The sequence below is a fragment of the Haliaeetus albicilla genome, chromosome 16, assembly GCF_947461875.1.
Source record: "Haliaeetus albicilla chromosome 16, bHalAlb1.1, whole genome shotgun sequence".
Taxonomy (NCBI): domain Eukaryota; kingdom Metazoa; phylum Chordata; class Aves; order Accipitriformes; family Accipitridae; genus Haliaeetus; species Haliaeetus albicilla.
The window spans coordinates 22,255,594-22,279,640 of NC_091498.1; the positions used below are offsets into that span (position 1 = coordinate 22,255,594).

Consider the following 24,047-nt stretch of genomic DNA (forward strand, 5'->3'; position numbering starts at 1 on the left):
TCTTGGTGAGATTTAGTCTGAGTAAGCTTAACATTATTTAGAAGAGCAATTAACCACTTTTTCAAATAGAGAATAGTCCTAGATCAGGAGGAAGGAATTTATATTTTTTGTTTTCTTTTTTTTCCCCTTCTTTCTTTTTTCTTCAATTAGATGGAAACATGACTGAGATTTTCAAAGCCAACTAGAGAATTTTGCTGCACTGACTCAATATAACATTCTGGTACCAAGTCTACTACTAGTTGGCTCTGAAAATCCCAACCTGAAATGTGCCCACCTAGACCATGCCTCCTAAATAATGGCTACAGACTCGGCTGTATTAATTTACACTCATGGACCAGGGTGCAATTTCTGTTCCCTTTGGGCCCAAAAGGTAAGCATTTCCTCTGGGTGTTTCATTGGAGAAGACCATCTAAAGGCTCCAGAGAAATCTTACCATTTCAGGTCTTGAAAGAAAAGCTGAATTACACCGGTGGGTATAATCATCTGGCACTCCTGTAATGTTTATAATCTAAATAGGAATGTTAGATTTTGATTTCTTTTGTTAATTTAATATTTCACTTAATAAGCATTTTTTTTATAAATAGCAACTATCTTTCTTATATCTGCTAGTTAACATAAAAACAGGTAAGCGAAGGCCTGACCAGCTCAGCACTTACTGGCCAGAGATGTACAGCTGTAGACGAGTATGAGATTCATATGATGGCTTTTCAGAATGCTCTGCCAGCCTCCAACAGCATGTCATTGGTAACTCTTTTTATGTACATTTACTAAACCTCTCTCCAAATATTTTCTTGGGTGAGTTTTGCCATTTGGCCTCTGACTGTGTGAAGTTCGTGGTACCTTCAGTGTGCTACATAAGGAGTTTCTTGATTTTACCATGAGCTTTCTAAAGACCCATCCCTTAATGTTGGCTGTATTTTCTGGAATATTGTTTTTTGAGTGTGCATTCCCTCCTCCCCTTCTCTGCTGAATGATCACGTGGTCCTGAGTGTGCATGATTTCATGTGTGTAGCAGGATTTTAGAAAGTTCCAGCATTAATGCTCTAGTTTCATTAGTCTTACAAGCTGACTGAAAGATGGAGTCTCACTCTGATCATAAACCCTGGGGTGTCGCCTCCCTTGAGCCAATTCAAGTGTTTATGTGGCTGTGGAATGAATGGGATCAGGAACTGACATAGGTTAAAACTAACCTTTTTTTGTTGAGTGGTTGGTTAGTTTTAATCTGAAACTCTTTCCTGATGTAATTTATCATAAAGCCATGTGAATGCTTGTGCAAGAGATGATGATCATGTGGGAGTGAGAATGAGCAACAAGTTTGGGGACAAGGTGCAATCATCCCTTTAAAAAGCAGTGGCCACAGCACAGGTTCCTGTGTTAGGTTTGGATATTTAATTATTGTGTGCCTCAGTTTCTAGGTATGCAAGATGGAGCAGTGACGAGGATTAAATTTGAAAGATCATTTGAGCTTTCTAGATGAAAATTGTTAGGGGTTATTAAGTGTGAATGTGGGGAAGGGCTTAGTAGACAGGTGTGGCTTAAAGAAATGGTTTGAAATCCAGTAATTTAGTTCTAGGTTTAATTGAAAGTTGTAATCCCAGCAATTGGTGCCAATGTCTTCTAGGATTTAAATCTAATGCACTGAAGCGTGTAATTTAAGGCTTTACAGAACAGTGGTAGCATATATACGCTTATCACTCAGCACGTGTGAGTATTATTCCTGTGGAATGCTCTTAATTAAAATCCAGTAGTTGCTTACAGTGCATTTCATGCTTACTACTATCATGAGCACTCAGTCAAGTTAGCAGAAAAATAAATTTAAAATAAGAATGATTTTTCTCAGAGGTACAATATAATTGGCAGATGCTTTTGTAACTGATGTTATCATTAACATACAGGAGGTTTCGGCAAGAGACTCCTTGTTGATCAGATTATTTCTGTTTTCCTTTTCTAAATCCTAATATTAGCTTTAGTATGAGGAAAGGGACTTTAACTAGGTACACCAGAAAACAGGACACTTTTGTAGCAAAGTAGCCACTAGGGCATGTATAGTTTACACGTTGTACTCGTAACATCTCATACTTAAAAGCTAGATTTGTTTTGGAAAAGTTACACCCAGAAAATGTCTCGATAAACTGGAGAAGTCTTTTGCTTTTTTTTTTTGAAGGGGAGGAACACACACCAAAATAAGTGTTTTGTGATAGAATATTGCTTCTTTCTGAAATTTTATGGTTTGGGGTTTTTTTTCTGATGTATAGTTGGTGCTTAGTAGATAGGGTTAATTGTTTCAGTGTGAGCAACCGAAGTTTTAAATGTGAGTTCTAACTTTTTGACCCCATTAATCATAAAACTGCCTGACCTATCTTGCTTACTGTAACCCTGCTTTTTTTTAATTGATGACTCATGAGCATATATTAAATACAATTTCTTTAAAAAATCAAAAAAAGCCCTATTTGCATCTTAAAAGGATTTTGTAAGCTAAGAATTTAGCATATATATATGTCAGTACATATTGCAGTGGGCTTATGATATAATAGCTTCAATGAAAATTAGATCCAAATTAGAGTAGACTTTGGAAAAGGGTTGTGGGCACATGTTTCTGGGAGTGGCTGGAGGAACTTACTGTATGGGAAGGTTCAGTTGTGTGCGCTCTACCTAGAAACCAGATAGGGTGATGTTTCTGGTTAAAGCAAGATGCAGAATTCAAAGCAAGGAACCAATGCATATGAAAATTAATTTTTGTGTTTACCCAGAAAGAAAAACTCCAACTATGCTCTAATTCATTTTCTTTGCTTAGCCTTCCAAAAATATTTTTAGAAATTAAATAAAAAGCATTAAAGTATTTCAACAAACCAGTTGGTTGTTTTGGGGTTTTTTTTATAATGCCATTAAAACTTCTGTGGAGAAAAAAAACACTCTTGAGGACCAAAACCCTGCCCTCTGTTACAGCCAGCACTTATGGGGCTGCAGAGCTGTTTAACCCACTCTGTGCACAGTAATCACAGAGTTAGAGCTGAGAAGAAACTGAACAATGACTGATGACAAGATTTAATTCTATCTGTTGTTCAGTTCAAAAACAAGTGTGTTTTGAAGTCCATAGCCTTTTAAATGTATAAGAAAATTTAACTCCTGTATGTCTGTGGAGCTGTTTTACTTCAAGGCATGGGGCACGCTGCCGCTTTCTATTTCAGAGCACTTCACAGAACTGAAGTGAATCCTGGCAGTGCCCTTCATGGGCTGTGATTCCCCCGTGAGTGGGTGGATGGGGAAACTGAGGCACAAGCTGTGGCCTGACTTGGGTGCACAGAGTACAGCCAGCTCAAATGCTTGCTCTGTTCTTTGGACTTTCTGGATCACTCTGTTTTCTCCCTGCTGGCTTGCCCTCTTCCAGGTTATTTTGTTCCTACATTGCTTTAACATTTTTCTCCCAGAGACCAGCCACTTGTTAAGTTATCTAACAGATAAGAAATTGTGCGTACAATTAACAAAAGCTGCCTTTGGTTGCATTCACCCTTACCCCTACCCCCTTTTTTCTTCTAATTCCTGGTGACCCTTCTTTGACTTTTACTACCTTTTAAGAAGTGGCAGGATCAGGCCATTAAGTTGAAGTGAATTATGAAATACTTAACCCTCTTGTCTCCCCTCTGAAACACCAAGCCCACGCATACCAGTTACGCACAGAGGCTTCTTGCAGAAAATTTTAGAGGGCTTTTTTTGTAGAAAAATGTGACGTGTAAGTGTTTGTCTCGAGTGTGGATTCTGGGATGTGTAAGATACAAGAGGGATAAAACCAGAAAATTAATTTCCTCACACTCTGAATCCCTTGTCTCTCCAGGAGCTCTATTTTTACTGTTTTAAAAATGAATTTTGGATTAAAAAAAACACTGTAGGGTTCCACACTTTATTCAAGGAGTTAAAAATCTGGAGCTGTGCTTGATGAGCCAGATGGTCTTTAACAGTAACATTGTTCATATTGTTTAGATTATCCTGTTGCAAGTACAGTGCCTCCTTTACCTTTTATGGAAGAAAGTGTGGAAAATTGACCACAGATGTAAGTAACCAAGAATGATGGCTGAGGCAATTCTTACCAGGCCTCCCTCTCTAACACGCCTGATCCTGCAGATAAAAATAAATAGAGAAATGTGAGGCAGCATGAGAAATATCTAGTGTTACCTATTTAAGTGTTTAATTTGAGCTCTGTGAGCTACTAAAATCTTTATTTTCTTAGACTGAGATTTCTTCATATTGAACTGGTTTCAGTCTCTCAGTGTAGGCAGCCTGAATGTAGATTTTTATCCAGGTACTAAATAGCACATCATTATACATTTTTTTCCATCCTGGTTGAAAAAAGGGGGTGGGAACAAGCCAACTACACTGACCTCAAACACAGTTTATGGTCCAAAAATCTTCATGAGAAGATTGGTACCCATTTTGTGCTGTAATGAGAGAGCACAAACTCCCCATTAATATTGATTTGATTGGTATCAGAAGCAAAGGCTGTGCCAAATTAATTAGAGGTAGCTCATTGTTACTCCTAATAATGGACTGCTGAGTTTGTGAAGCATCTTGCAAGACAGTTCCAGATTGAAATAAACTTTTTTAGACAGGTAGCTCTTTTGTGCAGTATCTGGAATTGGAAGGCTCAGTGCTTAAACAGAACAAAGAGAAAATGCTACAAATGAAAGCAATAAAGCCCTGTTTTATAAAGTCCTTTTGTCTCCTATCACTTTTCTTTCTCTCCCTCATTTCCTTCCTCTTATTAGGAGCTGCTGTCAAACTGCATTTACTTATGGCAAGTGGTTCCCTTCGGAGCCCCTAAGCTGATATCGTTGCATTTGCATGCAGGTGCTACCGTGGCGGAGCACAGCCTCTCGCCTGCCCTTGTCCCCCTGCCCTGGCAAAGCAAAGAGAGCTGTAATTATAAACCAACAGGTTTACTGTGTGAGGGCCCAGAAACTGAAAATTTCCTGTTTGTTCATCAACATGGGTTGGCTGGCTGGTACTCTTTAACAAGGTGGTAGATTCCTTTGACTATTAAAGGCAACATCTTCCCTTTATTACACTAAGCCTTGATTGATCCAGGAAATACTTTCTTTTGCCCGTGCAGTGCTTTTAAACTTAATTCTGACAGCATTGATTTCTAGAAGCATAGACTATCAGAGTCTCTTTTTAATATATTTTTAAAGACTTTTTAAAAAATTGTCAGGAAGAAGCGTTTTACAGGAATCACAGGAGGTTGGAGATTATGCTGAGAACTACACAGTCTAGGATGTAATGTAAAATCAGTGGTTAACACTGGAAACAGACTTCTAAGGCAAAGTTCAAACACTCAATTTAATGTGCCACTAAGTGGGACAAGAGAGAGTTAATAGTCCTTTTTTTGATACCTGCATTCAAAATAGGATAAGTTGGATTGGCAGCATGGGCACTGTTTTCATGGTTTACCTTCTGGTTCTGGTCCCTGCAGGATCTGGAAAAGGTCTATTGGACATACCAGCTCTGGCTCTGTGCCTGCAGTTGTAGGGTGGTCGAGGGGGAAGCCATGAAAGCACAGGTGGGGTGGGAGTGACAGCAGCAGCACCAGAGTGGGAGAGTGGAAAAGTGACAACAAACAAGGGCCTTGGAGCGGGGGATGGACAAAGTGACCGGAGTGTTCAGGAGATGACCAGCTTGAATCAGGAAAAAGTGGTTGAGAGGAGAGTGATGCTGTGGCAAGCTAGTGAAGCTTAGGCAGGGTGGAGGACTGCTGCTGTAGTGGACTAAGCCTGTGTCTGGGAGCCAGCAGCCCTTGAGCACTAATCCTGGTTCCCTTCTGAGGGTGCATGCAAATGCTCTTTTTTTCTTTGTTTTCTTATCCATAAAGTAGTAATGACCTGCATCATTATCTGCATCAAAGTTATATCATGAGGCTTAAAGTACCGCTGTAGTTCTTAAACAGCAGAGATGTGTTGACCTTTGTTTGTGCCCACAGTCGATGGATGCTTACCTCAGTGACAAATTAAGGTTTTGCTTTCTTCTTCCTGTTAACACTACAGAGCAACCACAGCTATGGAAAAGGGTTTGGACACCATCCTGGCTACTACAACAGCCTGGTTAACTTAATTGCAATTGGGCTGCACAAGTAACAAAGGGCAGGATTTGCCTGACATGCCCTGTAGTACTCATGAAAATGGGAACATTTGAAGAAAAACAGAAGCTTTCAGGTCCTTGGTTATGTCTGAAGACCTAACAGAAAAACTAGGATTAAGTTGTTCACAGATGTAACATTTTGCAGCAGAGTTCTAAAACTGATCAGCTCTGTTGGAGAGATCAGGTTTTATGCTTGAGCTGATCATTCAGCAGGGGAGCCTCACCTGCGTTTTAACTCATTCAGACTAGAAATAAATAGTAAGATCAATTAAAGTCTGAATGTTTCAGAAAATAGTTTTAAAGCAAGGCTTTCCATGATGGGCACAGATTTCCATCTAGATTAAGCTGCCAACACATTATTCACAAGACCCCAGAGATTGCCCATTAGATAAAGCAGAACTATTGATCACTGTTAGTACTCTAGAGAAATAAGATGGAAAATTTCTCATTATCTGAGCAGGACCAGTTGAAGAGAGCACACAGGAAGAATAACAGTGGCACACAATACAGTCAAGACTGATGTGTGAGACACTTAACTTTTGCTGTCATAAAATATCCTAGAGAGGCATGTGCTGAAGACACAGAGCCCTGTAGATTTGAGCTGTGGAGATAGATTTTTTTGCACCTTTACTCAATGAAGGGATTATTTGTTAAATTTTACAGGAAGAAGGCAAAGAGTGCTTAATCAGTTGCAGCTAACCAATACAGTAATTCCTAACTTGGTCCTTAGAGGGTAAAGTCAATATCTCTATATCTAGATGAGTACCGTGGTTCTTATAGACCTGCATCACAAAGGAGACAAATGATCTCTTTCAAGTTAGTGAGACCTTCCTTGTAATCTTTCAAGTGTTGTGATACAGGTCAAATAGACTGTAGAAAACACAGGTCTGTGGACCCAAAAACCCAACTAAGAATGTTTGGAGAAACAGAAAAGTGGCCTCTTCTGCTAGCTCTCTTCAAAGCAGACTATGAATTCAGGTAGACCCTTGTAAGACACACAGGAAAGTGTTAGGTCACCCAGATACTGACCATCAGATTGGTCCTAGAATGGACCATGTGCTTTGAACCCTGGCACTACCATTTCAGGGATTAAAATCTAGATCTCAAAGATGTAGAATAAGTACCAGCTTTGCACAGTGGGTTGTAGAGTTACCTTTTATCTCACCATTCCAGAGTGTGCCCACATAATAGAAGTGCTGTAAACTCTTAGAAATAGGCTGTCCAGTTCACTGAAGCTTTCATGCAATTCTGTAGTAGCCTACAGAAGTCTAGAAATAATTCTGTTTGGTTTGGAGTTGCCTCAGTGGGCGTTAGTCACTGGTTTTGATCAGCAGGATGGCAGCAAAACAGTAGCGTGTGTACTAATGATTTTATCTGAAAAACTAATTGAAAGTTAGGTTACTGAATGTGGAATCAGTGTGTGCATGCGATGGGTGAGAAGATCTCTGTTTTTCTGGTGCCTTTGTGGTATTTTGATTTGTTGTTCTTCATCCATTTATAAACATAGGACTCGAGGAGTGAAGCTGTGCTGCAGAGGGGCTGTGAATAGAGATAGTGCTTTCTCAGCAGGATATGATCCCTAGGCTCCAATGAGCATTACTTGGTTTGTAGAACGGAGTAAGGTCTTCTGATGAACAGCACTATGTAAATATTAGATACTTTTATTTTTAAAGTGGTATATCCTACTACTTCTTGTTTCTGACAGATATGCTGGGAATTTCCTTTTTCACAAACAATGCCTGTCTCGGTAGAAGCCGGTTTCCATGACTAAAACTATGATGAGAACATCAACCTAGTATGGTTCCAGGAATAACCTACACATCAGCTCTACTCTGCCAAGAACACAGAGACTGGTTATTGAGATGAATGGTTTTGGTTAATATGCACCACAAGGTAGAAAAAAAAGATACCTATATATTTTGGTTCATAGACAATTATCAAGAAATTGTGTATGGAGAAAAATAATGTATGGTTGGGGAATAGAAATATAAGCCTTGAACTTCCTATCCTGAAAATATAAATCACTGCAAGTTTTAAAGCACTTGCATGACTCATATGCAGAGGTCATAGACCAAATTTGCTGATGGAGGCAGGATGAAACAAATTCGGCTGCATTTTTATGATATTTTTCCTGCTGCTCTTAGCTTTTTATTTACCCAAAGTAATACAATTTTCCAGAGAAGTGTAACAGCTCCAACATATGGAACTGCTATCCAGTTCACTGCTTAGGTGCAAAACTGCATGGGAACAGTGGTGTGTCAATAAATAGCTTACTGCATGTCAGGGAAAGTAGTCTCTCAGGAACCATATTGCCAGCTTGGCAGCATTCTAGAAAAGGAGATCTCAAGATGGAATTGGTATATTAATGCAGTTTAGTGAATAGGACCCAGGCCTAGAGGAAATCCAACTCAAGTAACTTGAAGACTAAATGGAAGGCAGAGAGAGAGTAACAAGAAAGAGGGGCTTGTTAATGCACAGGTCTATAAATAAATGGGTTTTTCCCCTTACTCTGGCACAAACTTTGAGCCGATTTTGGACGTCCTTGTAAATCAGTACACCGTAGTTTTTCACTTGAGAAACAATATCATAACACTGAGTAAGCTATTCGGTAACCAATTGTGCTGCCTTTACTCTTGCAAAGTAATATTTTTGTGCCGCAAGAGAAATCAGCAGGAGTTGTGATTTAGGTCTGATCTGCATACTAGTTTTATGCCGCTGAGATTCTGCTGACTTTGAGGTTGTTTCTGTATTTTCAGTAGCATTGCTGACGTTTAGATTTTGATCCAGCATAACTTAGAAAATGAGGGTAATTCCTGCATTCAGTTTAAAATGTCAGCACATAACACGTCAACAAGCCTGGCTCCAGTTGAAAGTTTTAGACCAGAGTGTGTCTTGATTTAATGGCATGGAATGAGACTTGCTTGTTAGGAGAGAGAGGCTGTATTATCGAGTGTTCCAAATGATCTGATTTTGTGTGTGTGTATGATTGTACTAAAGATTTTGTTTATGATATAAGGCATAAAAAAAGTGTGTATAACTATAACATCATTCTTTTTCTCCTGTGTGTTTAGGGAAAAAGGTAATGGGCCTGCCTGCATTTAGTAACACTTGGACCTTGCAAGGTACACTACAAATAATAGTAACATACTGGGGGAGCTGTAGTCCCTCAGGACCTTGTCAACATATTTTTAGCCATTTGTCAGTTATATTATAGGTGAACTGTGTCATGTCAATGGTATTTTATTTTTGTCAACAGTCTCATTTTTTGCATTTGCCACCTAGGTCTAGTTGGAATTGCCCCTTTTGAATGACATTTGTCAACATTCACCTGTGTTATTTGGGAAGGACACAGTTTAATACTTTGCATGTCTAAAAATATAATTCTGGTATCTGTCTCCTCCCTTTACATTACGCAGTCTGTTTTGGAATTTTTCATTTCTGGATTTTAGCCCTGGTGAATGGGGAAGGGAGGTTAAGCGTCACCCTTACCCCCAAAGCCACCCCTGAAATCCCAGATGCCAGCCTTATGTCATACTTTTGAGGACTGGGGAAGGCACAAAGGCAGTCTGGAGACACCTCTTTCCTCACTGCAGTTGTACACGAACAGACTTCGGCACTGCCAGACATCTGACCAATAATTTCTTGGTAACCGAGCATTTTATGCGACTCCCAGTTTGTATGCCTCTTGTTTCTGTTTATGTATAACATATGAGTTCTGTCTTCTCATCTTCCATTTATGTGATTCCTGGCATTTTAAATTCAAGTAGATTAGATTTAGACTTTTTGTAATGAATCTGCATCATTTTGTGTTCTGCATACTCCTGAAATAGCCTGGGGGAACCTGATAGACACGATTTATGTGTATCATTTAGAGACCTAAGAAAGCATCTGATTGGTTTTGTCTTTCTTTTGTTAGCTCTTTCCTATAATTCTAATCACCATTTTACTGTAGCATTACACTATTGAGGAAAGTGTGATTTTTTTTCAAAGATAGGATGCTTGCCTTATTTAGAAGTGGTGGTACTTAAAGGAAAGTGGCTTGGAGGTCTTTACAGCAGATTTTCTCCTGCTGGTTCTAGTGGTAGCTCAGATTGTAGTTTGCAAGGTAGAAATATATCTGACATGTATTTCACCGACAGTAAGTTTAATTCATCCATTTCTGGTATTATTTCTTGACTTCAACAGAATACAACATGGGTAGGATGCTTCTGTGCAGCACTGAGCTATGCTGCTGAAAAGCAGTTTGTGTGAAAGCAGAAATGGATGCTGATACTGCAGTGCATTGCGTATGGCAAAGGAGAAGGACTGACAAGATTTGGCAATGTTTATTACTGTGGTGGTGAGATACTTGGAGTCTTCTACATGGCTCCTAGGTCTCTGTCACTTTTGCACAGAGCAGAATGAAGGAGACAGAAGCATTGAGGACCTGGCCCTGTAATTTTCCAATTGAAATCAATCGGTATAAACAGTAAGCCAAATTCTCCTCTGATATCAATCAGTGCTCTTCTGTTGGCTTTGGTAAGGCTGTAGCTGAGAATTAGGCTGTTGCTCCCCTCCCAAACTTTCTGATGACTTAACACAATTTTTAAAACATAAAAATCTTGTTTCAGGTCTGGGTTGTTGGCTTATATGTTTAAATTAGAGGCAGGTCAGTCCTCATGTAATCAACACTTTGAAGAAGATCCATGAATGAGGTTAGGTAAAAATACATTATTTTTTTTTCCTACTACTATCTGGATTTTCTCAGAACCTAGATAATTTTATCCCATTTGCATCAAAGATGCAGGTAACTTTAGAATCCTGCATCTGTATTGTTTCTAGGGAAGCAAAATAAAATTACAAATGACAGTAATTGACATTACATGCTTTAATTAAATTTCCTCCTCTGTGAACTAAAACCTTTTAACCAAGTATTGCAGTGCTATTTCTGTATTTATTTGTTACATGGGTTAATGTGCTATGTGGCAGATACGGTATTTATCCATTTTCACAAATTAAGCTATCAGTGTCATGTTGCCTTTGAATTGTTTCCTGTACTGATGGCCAAAACCGCTTGAAAAAGGCTTTAGTCCTCCCTGGCTATACGTCTGTTTTTACAAAGCTGAAAATTGTGGGGTTGAAAGTGAACCCTTAGGAACAGTTTGGGAAACTCTAGGCCCAAAGCATCTTACCAATGCGCTGTTTTTTTCCCTGCAGTGATCTCTGCTAAGGGAAAGGGGACGTGCACAGGTTTTTTGAATGATGGCTTTGTTGTTGTTATTGTTAGATTACAGGAATTAGAAATTAACTCTCACTTGAATTTATGTTTGTGGCAAGTGAAAATGGATTACAGAGATTATGATTAGAAATTCCTCTACTTGGTCGCTGAGCTATGCACTTCAGACCTGCTATTGTCAACTTCTTGCCATGTTATGCCCTCTGAGAAAGCAGCTCTGTTTTAGCTAACTTAGCTTTCTAACCCTACTCTTAACTGCCCCTATTAGAACAGTTTACCTGGACATGATCTTTTGGCTGCTACTGTAGATACAAAAACTCATAATAAAAAAAACCCACCAACTTTCATTTACTGTTTTTGTCAAATTGCTGTTTTTGTGCATGTAAAAAAGTGCCACTTTATAAATAGGTATAAATAATTACTTATAAAATAGGTTGAATTGATGATGCATGTTGCTGTGGCTTCAGACTTTGTGAATTTTCTTAACGTATAATCATCTTCAGCATACTTCTTGTTGTTTCAAGTGGAGCATGGTTTTCCTTTAGCTGTACTTACCTCCCAAATGGGATTGCCATAATAAAGTATCTGGGACACTTACGGTTCTATTCAGAAGTTAAGAAAAGGAAAGCTTGGTAAAGAACTGCCAGCTCAGTATTGTCCTGTAACTGAATGCTGTTATTCAGCAGTTCAGCAATCCAGTTTCCCAGTGCCAGAAAGCAATGGGACTCCAGGAGTCAGGATGGGGACCCCCATTACTACTTGTGAGTACAGCATGAAATAGGGCTGTTGACGGGGAAAGGCTGCTTTTAGGACTGACCCAGTAGCTGCAGACAGATGTGCATCAGAGATTCCTTAAAACTGGCGAAGAATGTGATTTCAGAACAGTGATGAGACCTCTATGTCTTTTTCTGCAAGGAATCACATCTGATACGAAACCTGGGGGAGGAATGTTCCTTAGCACAGCTGAATAACCGCAAACAATAAATACCTCTCAGTGCTCCATACTTGCCTTTTGGCACTGGTATTTTTAAGTTAAGTTCAATTGGAAGCTAGAAAGGTAACCACTTTCCATGACTTAGAAATGAGCCAGGGAAGTGTCAGTTCCCTCATCCTACACCAAGTTGAAACAGACACTTAAACATTTTACAGCTTCTGAAAAATTTTAGTCTGTAGAAAACTTCATAGCAATTTGATTTTTAGCCTGAGTAAGTAATTGCTTTAGATTATCTTTTAATTACTGTCCGTCTTCGGAAGGATGCATAGCCTATAAAACTAGTTCATTTCTTACCAGTAGTTTTTTATTCTTTTGATGGCTCATACCTCTCCTTTCTTCTGTTTAGCTTTTTATATGCTTTTACCTGTTTTAGAGCTTAATCCTCCTTCCATGTGAGTTTTGCTAATTATTTCAGTAGGAAAGTATTTATAGAGAAAGGAGTGCTGTGGTTAGGACCTGAATTTGGTAACATCACGTGTGCATCTCAATTCTGGCAACAGGATTCTGTAGCTCTTGTTGACCAGCTTTTGTTTCACCAAAAAAAAAAAAAAGAAGGAAATTTCACTTCCAATATTGCCATGTCTGTGCCTAGACCTTTCTTATGCTTTGAGGGGAATTGTGACTTTATTCAGTTGTAAGGGGAAAAGGTACAAGTTAACTACAGCATAAACGGACTGCAGTTGGTAAAAACATGTGCTTTATGCTTGCTGTTTGAGCATTTTGTTCAGTTATATGACTGATAACAAAAGCACACAGTCAAAACTGCATCCTAGCATTCAGAATGCAACTTACCAAGCTGCAAAAAGCAGATTTAGTTTCTTTTGCAGATGGTCTATGAGTCTCATGTGGCATCATATTAAATTATATAGGCAGTCAGTCACTTGTTCTGAAGCGATGCTCTGAGCTGAGAGTTAAGATGTGCTTGGACTATTCTGTTGGAAAACAGGCTCTAAAGCTAATACAGCTTCTCTGAAGAGCAGCAGCAAAGTGGCCTGCATAGCAAGGGGCTTCAAACACCTTACAGACTGCAGTTTTCCCTGTGATGCACTATGAGGGTGGCCCAGGGACCCTATGATGGGCTGTGGAGCATTTTGCCCTAAAGGTAGGAGACTAGACCAACTCATTCAGTTATTTTTCATCTTCGTTTCTGTGATACTTTAGGAGTACTGTTTTCTGACCTTATATTTTTGCAATGGTAAGTTATTTTTGTTTTGTAATATTTTGAAGATAAGAATGGGAGTTTATTTTCTTCTTGCCCTTGCCAGACTTTGTTTTTCCTGGGTAAAAGAGGAAGAAAATACAGCAGTTTGTTAATTTTGTATGCTATTCCATGAAAATATTTCTGCAATATGAGTGAGATAGAATTAGCTGTTTCATGCTAGTGGTATTTCATATGTTTCTGTTAGCTTCAGTGTGGTACAAATTCAGTCCTTAAGTAATACTGGATCCAGTGTGAAAATAGTGATTTTTATTAGCTGAATTTCCACTCAGGGAAAATTGTAATTTGTAGTCAAAAGCATGCTTGAGATAGCCTATTTGAAAATTGCTATGTGTCATGCAGTAGGTAAGTTTTAATATTCATGCTTATTAAAATGAAAATTTTGTAGTACTAAACACTTTCTAATAGGAATGTTAACATAAACTCATTTATGACAACAACAGCTGAAGGCTGCAGATTATATCTGGGAAACTCTGAATGTGTTAGTGCTATGAAGTAAAACCCATTTAAGGTTATTTACTTGGACAATTGAATTGCAATTTTTGGTGTGTTCACCTGTGAAGTAGGAAATACTGCCACAGCTACTGTTGCTATGACTGTTTTGCATGCTGAAATTGATACATTGGTAATGACAGCAACCCATGAAATGCACTGAAGAGGTAGGAGTTTACACAGAGGGGTTTCCCTTGTCTGACAGCGCTTGACAGGTGGTAGCAAGTGCTGCTCTGAACGTACAGCTTGTTTGAGATACCTTGGAAAAGACTGTTGAGATGCATGTACAGTTCAGACCTGTGGGTTTACCCTTACAGTGCTGGTGCTTGCATTGCTTGCAACTTGTTTCCTGATAAGAAACACGTTAACACCATAATCAGATGGACAGTTCAGTAAGGTAATTTTTTTGAGACAGGGCATTTCAAAGTTGGAGCAGCTGTCTGAGTTTTATAAGGAAATGAGCAAGATCAGGAATGCACAGGAGGGTACCAGGCAGTGCCTGTGAAAAGCAAGGCACAGGGCTGGATGAAAATCATTACTACTAGTTATATGAAAAGAAGGGTGTTCTCTTTACTATGATACGGGTTTGGGAGGCAAGAGGTGTGTCCATTCTACATCAGGCTAAGTGTAACATTATAGGCAGTTTTTTTAAGGCTGTATTTTTAAGTGCCTAGCTTCCATTTTACAAGGGGAATGTGTGTCTCCAGAAAGGAAACATTAAATGTATCCCTTAATCTAGAAGTGCATCACTTTCTGTGCTGCAGAATGGGGATAATGCTGTTTTCTTCTGTTGGTGGGATGTTAAACGAATTAATTCTGGTTAAGGGATTTGAGAACCTAGACTGGAAAGTGTTGATTTAGTTCTGTGCAAGTTGAGAACTAACTCTGCTTTCCTAAGCCAAATGTAGCTTCCAGATTGTGCTACCAAAGAAGTCCTGTCTTGCATCATCATCATCTTACACTTTTGTGTAAATGTGTTTTAGGAGAGTACCACAGCCATACGATTGATCCCACCACACTGTGATTTATGCTAGCTGACTGAAGTCCTCCCTCTAGGCAGGGGTTGCCACAGCCCGTGGCAATTCCTCTCTGTCCCTGAAATGACACTTGACGCTGTATGGCTGGATAAGAACAGGAGGGCTTCCACACATCAGATCTGCATCTTGATGATGCACACTCATATGAAATAAGGATGGGGAAACAAGTTTACAGTTTCTGTAGTCCTTGCTGTAACAGTCCAAGCCTGAAGTTTTTCTGCTGTCAGATGCACGCTAACCTCCACATTGGTCAAGAGAACCCCAAAGGGTAGTTTATTCTTCAGTATGCTAGAAGATATATTTCTGCCATTTTAAGGTTTCAATTTTCTGCCCTTCACAAAATCCAGCCCGTTTTCTTTAAAAATGTAGCTGCATTTCTCTTCATCCAGCCAAAGCCACAGCCTAGTTTTTCCATGTTGAAGGCCGGTCTTTAGACCCCAGTTCCCAAATTAGATCCTGATTCTGTCCTTGACAAGAACCTTCAGTTCCCTAGGACACACTGCAGAGACTTTTAGAAAACATCTGTGTGTTAGGCACAAATATTAAACGTAGCAAGAAATTGAAAACCCTTAAAATGGAGGGGGGGGGGAGAATTAGATGTCACAAGTCAATTCTCATTTGTTGTACTGAATCTGAGAACCATGGTTAGATGCTCAGGATTGATGCAAAGAGAGCAAAGCATGGACGGCAAGCTACCAGTTATGCAGATAAGTAATAAATCTGCATATTTGTATCCATTATTATTTTAATTTCTTTGGGTCACCCTTATCCCATCTTCCTTGTGTTTGCTATTTGTCCAGCCTTGGTGTCACCCTCAGACTTTATCTTGGTTGATTTTGTGTCATGGTTTAAACCCAGCCAGCAGCTAAGCGCTACACAGCTGCTCGCTCACTTCCCCCCCATCCAGTGGGGTGGGGAAGGGAATCGGGGAAAAAAAGTAAAACTCGTGGGTTGAGATAAGAATGGTTTAATAGAACAGAAAAGAAGAAACTAATAATGATAATGGTAACACTAATAAAATGACAATAGTAGTCATAAAAGGATTGGAATATGCAAGTGATGCACAAGGCAATTGCTCGCCCCTCGCCGACTGACGCCCAGTTAACTCCCCAAGTGGTGATCCCCCCAGCCCCGCTCCCCGCAGTTTATATACTGGGCATGACATCACAAGGTATGGAGCATCCCTTTGGCCAGTTTGGGTCAGCTGCCCTGGCTGTGTCCCCTCCCAACTTTTTGTGCCTCTCCAGCTTACTTGCTGGCTGGGCATGAGAAGCTGAAAAATCCTTGACTTCAAACTAAACATTACTTAGCAACAACTGAAAACATCAGTGTGTTATCAACATTCTTCTCATGCCGAACTCAAAAACATAGCTCTGTACCAGCTACTAGGAAGACAATTAACTCTATCCCAGCTGAAACCAGGACACTTTCATACCAAAGAAAGATCTTGAAGCATGAGGAGCTCTCAGAAGATGTTAAGGTGGTTTTGGTTTTGTTTTTTCCTTCTGGGAATTAGAAATACTTGGCCACTTAATACAAATCTTTTGATCCTTTGTCACAAAGTCATTCCTTGAAGATGACCAGATGCTTATATTAAAACATAAGCAGCTCTAGGAACTACAGTTTGAAAATACTGGCCATGTGTGATACATAAACCAATTTGCAATCCCTGAAAAGGAACTTTAACTTTCCAGTAAATGTAGTAATTTTTCTAATTCTTCCAAGAAGAAGTAGTCTTCTAGATTACTGAGATGCAGTGGGTCTGACACCTAATTTTTTTCTCCTTCAAAAACAAGGCTTATATACACAAGGAGAAAAGAGCAAGAAATTCAGGAAATCCTCAGCTTGCTACTAGTGTGCCCTCACATTCCTAAGAACTATTTTTGGGTTTTCTCTTAGGAATAGCTAGAACTTGTTGAGCTGGGAAAGGCTTCTTGGAACAGATCTTTGGTTTTGTCTTTTCTGCATGAGCGCCTCTTGTTGATGTTGGAATAGCTACTATTAGCTGGTTGGTGATTCAACGAACAAGGCAAGTCAGTCCTATAAAATCAGCTTCTCCACAGTATTTGGAAAAAACTGTTGCAGCAAGCTGGTGAGCATATAGGATTAACAATTGCCTCCACTTGCTTTGGGTGAGGACTACACCAAGAGGTCTGTCTGACCCTCTTCTGGATGTTGCTACCTGCAGATCTGTTATAACTTGAGAAATATCAAAATATTGGTGAGGAGAATACAAATGCTCTCCCTTCTGTCTCCATATAGCCCCAAGCACTCCATGTAGTTCTGACATATCTCAGTAAATCATTTCTGAGATCTCTCAATAAATTTCAATAAATTGGAAATCTTAGCTGTCAAAGGATTTGTTTCAATAAAATATTTTGCATTTAGGGATACCATGTGCAGACCAGCTAACAACCTGTACGTATCTTTTGCACAAAGACCCTACCAACATATCTGAGGCTGTTTGAGGAGTTTTCAGGCTGGGATCAGATTCAGCACAGCACATTTTGATAAGGACTTGGAATGGTCACGGCATTTCTCATACGCATGGCTTGTTCTTCAGTGAGGGAAAGAAAATCAGTGTCACTTGAACTTCTGTCTGTATTTGTTCCCAACACTGTCTTTTGGGTTTTTTTCAGTGATATTTTAAACACTCCTATAGGGTGACAGGCTTTTCAAAACATCTGCAGGTATAGCTTATGTATTTTAGAGGATGTGTTGAAGGAATGAATGGAATGACATCTGTGTGTTAGCTTGACACTGCACCGCTTGTTACCTCTTAGAAACTACAGGAAGATTCTGAGAAGAACCTTCATTGCAAATGAAATGTGAAAGCATGTAGGGCTTAATGAAGCTATGTGGCATGGCGAAGAAAATCATGTGTTCTCTTTAAAAGGATCGAGATTGCTGCCTATTTTGTTGGTTGTTTTTACCTACTCAGACCAGAGATCTGTCTATCTATGGGGTTTTTTTCCCTTTTAATTGCAAAAAAGAAAGGAACAGCCAGCTAGTCACTGAGGTACTTCAGAGTAGCTTTGGACTTTAAAGAAAGTTCAAGGCAATAAGCATTTAATTTGTATTGCATACATGAAAATTAAATTATAGCATTTCTCCCATTCTTTTTTGTGAACAGCATTTCTCCCATTCTTTTTGTGTGTATGCCATGTTTGGTGCAATGGAGAAATGAGAAAAGAAAATAGATTCTTTTTTGGAGATTGGGTACTAAAGCAGTAACATTAAAGGCAGGCACATTGTTGTCAGCCAGTTTGCATATTTATTTACTTTTACAAATGGTTGGCTTGGAGTCAGCAGTTAATGGAATGAGAATGATGTTCCTGTACAGATCATTTCCTGAGAAACATTTTCAATTACAAACATATCTCTGCTTTTCTTTCCTCATTTGTTATGTCTTGGAGAATAAATGGGGAGTAGCATTTACAACTTAAGGTTTATGTTCTGAAGACAATTTTAACAATGATCCCCACATAAAAAGGCCCCTTTGTAGTTGCAGACATATGTTTATGATGTTTTGTGCTGTGAATATCAAATTTCTGGTGGACGCTGTGTCACACTCTGCAAACTTGTAAACATCTATAAATGCATTGGATCATTTTAGTACCATGTGTAATGCAGATTTATTGTCTTTTGTGTGGATTTCTTTTGTTTCAGAGTTAAAGCTGAGCTGCCAGAATCCATATTGGATGAATTATGTATTCAAGAAAATTAGGCAGTACCATTTTAGATTAATATTTTCTTTTCCCTTTGTGGACTTATAAGATGCACACACACAAGCATTGGAAAATAGCATTTTGCATGCATGGCCCAGAAAGCAATCACATAAGTTTGCTTGACTAAATAGTATCATTCTGTAAAAGCTTAAACTAATACTTTTTGAAAATGCTTTTGCTGCTTTTTCTCTCATTCTCTGACCATCTTCGGTAATTTGGATCTCTTTTCACATTTGCCAGTACAAGTTCAGAATTACTCCACTGGAATTATATCAGGGTATAAAACTAGAGTATGTGAGGGGGAATAGAAATCACACTGAGCCGGTGAGCTGGTATAAATCAGCATAAATCCACTGAAATCCGTGCAGATACAGTCATTTACACTCAAGCCTGCATTGAAGACTATCAAGTCTGTAGAAGAAGTAAAGCTGCTCTTGTGCACAAGTGGTTGCGAAAGCAAGCCATCGCAGTCATGAGCATTTATCAGAAATTTGCACCCAGTAAAGAGAATATGAAACCAAAAATGATTTATTTAAATTTGGCTCAACTATAATTGAGTGAGTATCTCTGTCTTACAGAAGAGTAGTAAAGACATTTCTTATTGAAAATCAGCACTTTTTTAAACTGGCTGTAATTTTTGGCTACATACATAAACATTATATAGCATAAACATGCATGTTTGAATGTGGGTGTATATACAAATATCCAGTGTTACTCTGGCCATATGATGTCTGCAGCTAGCCTTCCAAGTTGTGCTTGTTCCAGGAAAGAGTAGCTTAAGATAGAGACACAGCACGTAAAGCTACTGTCTACCATAGCAGTTTATAACATCAGGTAGTTTGTCCTTTGACTTTTTGTAGAAAGCTTAAACTCCTGGAGTCATGTGAATGTCAACAAATCTCAGCTTCCACAAAAAAAACGCCTCCAAACAAACCAAAGTATTTGCAACCTTAAAAATGGCAAAGACAACCTTGAATGAAAACCCCTTACATTAGAAAGGCAGTTAAAGAACTACAGAAGTGTGTATGTATGTATTTATGTAGGTGTATATGCATATATTTAAATCTCCTGGTTTTGAAAGATTGAGGTTAGAAACATTGTGTCACTGTGTTCCTCCAACATTAGGATTTGGTTCTAGCTAATCACAAACTTTCAGAATCGATCCATTAGTGTTGTAGCACTTGAGTAATTTTAGTTTTGTAAGTACGGAATCAATTACATGGAAAGACGTGGCTGTAGCACTCCGAGGAGAGACCATTTAACACTACATCTTGCTGTATTTATTTTATGATTCTTTGGATAGATATGCTAAAATACGTCTAAACCACAAAGAGTGCATTGGGTGATGTGGCATTTCTGAGCTCAGTTAAATAGTAAGATGTGTTTCATTCAAATCAGAATAACATTAAGCCCTGAATACTAAACAGGGCAGCAAAAAGCCTTCAGCACACAAAATAAACAAGTAAAAAACCCAAATGAAACTGTCTAATAAATACAATGTGGAGCAACAGGCTGCATGTACTAGAGGAATTAAGCCAATTTAAACCGTATGGGCAGTACTCCACTTTCAGATGTGCTCAGCATCCAACAGTTGCAATGGCAGTTGGATGCACGCATCAAAGGGCAAAGTCTGGCTCAGAGCACCCGCGTGGATTTGATAGCATACGTTTATGACCTTGTAATCCTAGAGCATCTAAACCAGTAAGAACTCTATCCAGCTTAAAATAGTTGCTGTAGTTGCTGTTGATACAAGCTTGTGGGCTCCCCAGCTCTGGGGCCAAATTTGGTGCTGGCATGATAGGAGGAAGTCTGTTGACAGCTGATAGCAGTGGAGTTGCACTTCGTTACATCATAACAAATTTGGCATGTGGAGCCAAACCAGAAGTCTGAGCAGAAGTGTCCATTCCTTATCCAGAGTTAAAACCGGGACTTTCACGTTGCCAATTCACAGAGATTTGTCTGGTCCACGTGTAATTTGGTTGCTTTTAAGGGTCTTGCTTTTAAAAGTACATTCAACCCCCAGTTCCACTCAGTATGGTGACTGTAAAAAAAACCATGAAGGACTAGATTTTCCTCTCATGTCCAAAAGGATGTAGTCCTTAATCATACCAATGTAAGCACAATGCGAACAAGCTCCATGGTAGCTGATGCACTGGGCTGTATCTGGGCTGCAGCAGAGGGTGAGAACAGAAAGGTGCTCTTAACTCTAATTGCTGGGGTCATCCAGTGGCCAAGCATGCCCCATGTCAAGCAGTCAACTCTGTGGATACTGTCCTTCAGAGGAACTGCTACAGGTCCTCGCAGCTGGTGTGCTATAGACGGACTGCTGCAGCTATGTCCCTTCCTCTCTTCCTGGGTCTTTACACTGTAAGACTCAGAGTGGAGGTCTTAGTGATGCTCCAAGTAATTCCTTGAAGTATTTCAAGAAATTAGATGATTTTATTTTCATGTCAGCTGCTGCAAAAATTGTCCCAAACCTGTGTGCTTTGTTTTTATTAAAATACTAAATTGCTGAAGTGATTTTCATGAAAATTAATTAAAAAAAATTAATGAAAAGCAGCTGAAAAATTGATTCCTCTGCTGAAACTGTAGTGTGCAAACTCTTAACCTCAATCACATTTTTGTGGTTCCTCTATAAACACCTAAGTGTATAATAGTGGTTTGTCATGGAACTTTTTTGATGGAAATTCTTAGAAAGTGAGGCTATACTACATAATACATTTTCTCTCCCTTTATGTACAACTTGATATAATGCATGTGTTCTTACCTGCTCCTTTTAGTACTATTGTTAATCTGTAGTTAAATCTTTTCCTTTTCAGTATTGGGAAAGAAATTAAAAAGATGCTATCAGGCTCAGGGTTTCTCCATCATGTTTTCTGCTTGTAGGGTACAGGAGGGCAGGAGCCTTTATTATGGGACTAATACCAGCCTTGGGCATGGGTTGTGCACTACAGAATGCAGTGGCTGAGGAGGAGCTGTCCCCTCTGGTAAACTGGATCCATCTGGGATCTTTGGATCATTCAGAGGTCTATTGAGTAGGTTCTGCATATGGCTCAGGCAAGTGTGAGAAATGTATGCAATTTGGGTGAGCTGCCTGGGGGAACAAGACCACCACTTGTGTATACCTGTGTACAGCAGTGCAGGACTTGGCCCCTGCTGTACAACAAATGTAACATTTGCAGTACATTCTAGAACAGATCAATGTATTAGTTTCTCATGTATATTTATTATTATTTTCTTTGTATTTTATGTTCCCTTTCCATGCAAAGATATGGTGGTTTTTTGTTTGCTTTCTCTTATTTTCAGAAACGCTGATAATATGATGAAGGTCATATTATTAAAAGTAGAATGTAATAGTTGTGCACATTGGAGGACAAATATGGGGAGGTTCAGTAGGCCTGTAAAGAATGCCTTACGCAACAATCAGCCCTGAATGGTCCACTCCGTCTCCCTGGAGAAGTGTCAGTGAGCTCTGCCAGTGGGTCGCTCCCTCGAGAGAGGAGCCAAAAGCTTTCCCCACTGTCCGTCACTAGGAAAATGAGCTGACTGATTCCTCCAGTGTGTCTTGCTCAAGCAGAGCATCCAGCCCTTCAGGATAGGAGAGCTCAGTGGAGCCAGTTGGCTTGAAGAGGTTTTATTTACTATGCTCCATCTTGGGATTGATGTGAAAAAAACGTTTTCTGCCTAGGAACCTTTGTGCAGAAGTCCTCCATGAACTAAACATTTCAGAACAGAAGGACCTCCACATGGAAGTTTTCTATCCACTGACGTTTTTATGCCCATTTTGAACTAAAATAAAAAAAAAAGAAAAAAACCACCCCAAAAAACAAAACCAAAGAGGTTAATAAAACCAACAATGATTTTCTCTAAGGAGTGCTAGCAGTTCAAAAAATTGCCATTAAATGTAAACAGTTCCTGAGATTGTACATGCTAGACCAAATTCATCCTTGCAATAACTCCTCAGAACTCAATGGAGTTACATGAGGGATTAATTTGGTCCGTTGCTCTCAGCCATCAGTTTTAGAGGATATACAACAATCGAGGGAACTATTATTGTCAACATTATTTTACGACTCTTTAGAGCTGCTCAGTATTTGTATTTTACAGATACACAAGCAGGGTGAGTGTATGGGGTGAAGTTAGTGTTTCAGTAGTGAAGGCAGTGGATTTTTCAAAGTTATGTTTGTAAATTAAAAATAATAAGCACTCTAACAGCCATTATTGCTATGAATCTTACGTAGATGCCTGAATACAGCTATACAGACTCTTGAAATGTGCACAGGCATTTCATCTGGCAGAGCACAAAACATTTCACAGAGCGTAGAAAATATTTGGAAAGTCTTAAGTACTGTTATCACACCAACTGACTAATTATCGCAGTGTTCATGTGAAACATAGCTGTACTTATTGCATGCAGGAAGTTAAGGCAGAAAGGCTAAACTGTTTTCCAAAAGCTAAGTTACAAGGCAGTCATGAGGCCAGGAACAAAACACAAGATCTCTACTGTCACTTTCTACTTTTGTGTTTTCTCCAAACCAAAATTGTTTCTGTAATTTTCAAAATAAACTGAGGAAAGCTTCAGGTGGTAAATCTGAAGTGTTAGATGGTGAATCTGCATCTGCACATAAATCATGTATTTTAGTTCATGTCAGAAGGTGTATACAGCTACCTGAATCTTTAGGACACGTGTAAGATGGTTGATTTAAGTTATTAAGTTTCAACTCTGACTGGAACAGTTGTGCTAACAACCAGTTCTATTAAAGGTCTGTACACTGGAAAATGAGTGGTCAAAACAACATTACTTACATGTCATTCATAAGACAGCGAGGCTCTTTTCCTGGTTTGGTAAATCAGGTTTGCACTGATTTCTTGGTTACACAGCAAGATACAAACTTGTCTGATCACCAGAGTGGTTGCCCTCCCTGCACAGTGCTATGTGTTCTTCCATAGCAGTAGGATTAGTGTATTGGCTTGTTTGTATTTATTCTCTTCTGTTATGGAGGCATGTTTAGGCAGTGAAGGAAGGGGTTTGTCTTTGCAACCCATTGAAGTTTGGGTCACCCAGAGGAATGAATGAAGTTGCTCTGAACTGTACCAGGTACAGAACCTGTATAGTACAGAACTAGTGGCAGGACTGCTTGTACACTTCTCTGGATCTCTCTGTTCCTATGTTCTCAGAGCATGTATTACAAGAACATTGATTTTTGCAGCATTAGGGGACTTTGGCTGAGTAAGA

At 39.2% G+C, this 24,047-nt stretch overlaps 1 protein-coding gene across 1 annotated transcript in view; it reads left to right on the forward strand.

The window, feature by feature from the left end:
- PARVA (parvin alpha) overlaps positions 1 to 24,047 on the forward strand; it is a 69,719-nt gene that overhangs the window by 19,859 nt on the left and 25,813 nt on the right. The gene's annotated exons all lie outside the window — the stretch shown is intronic.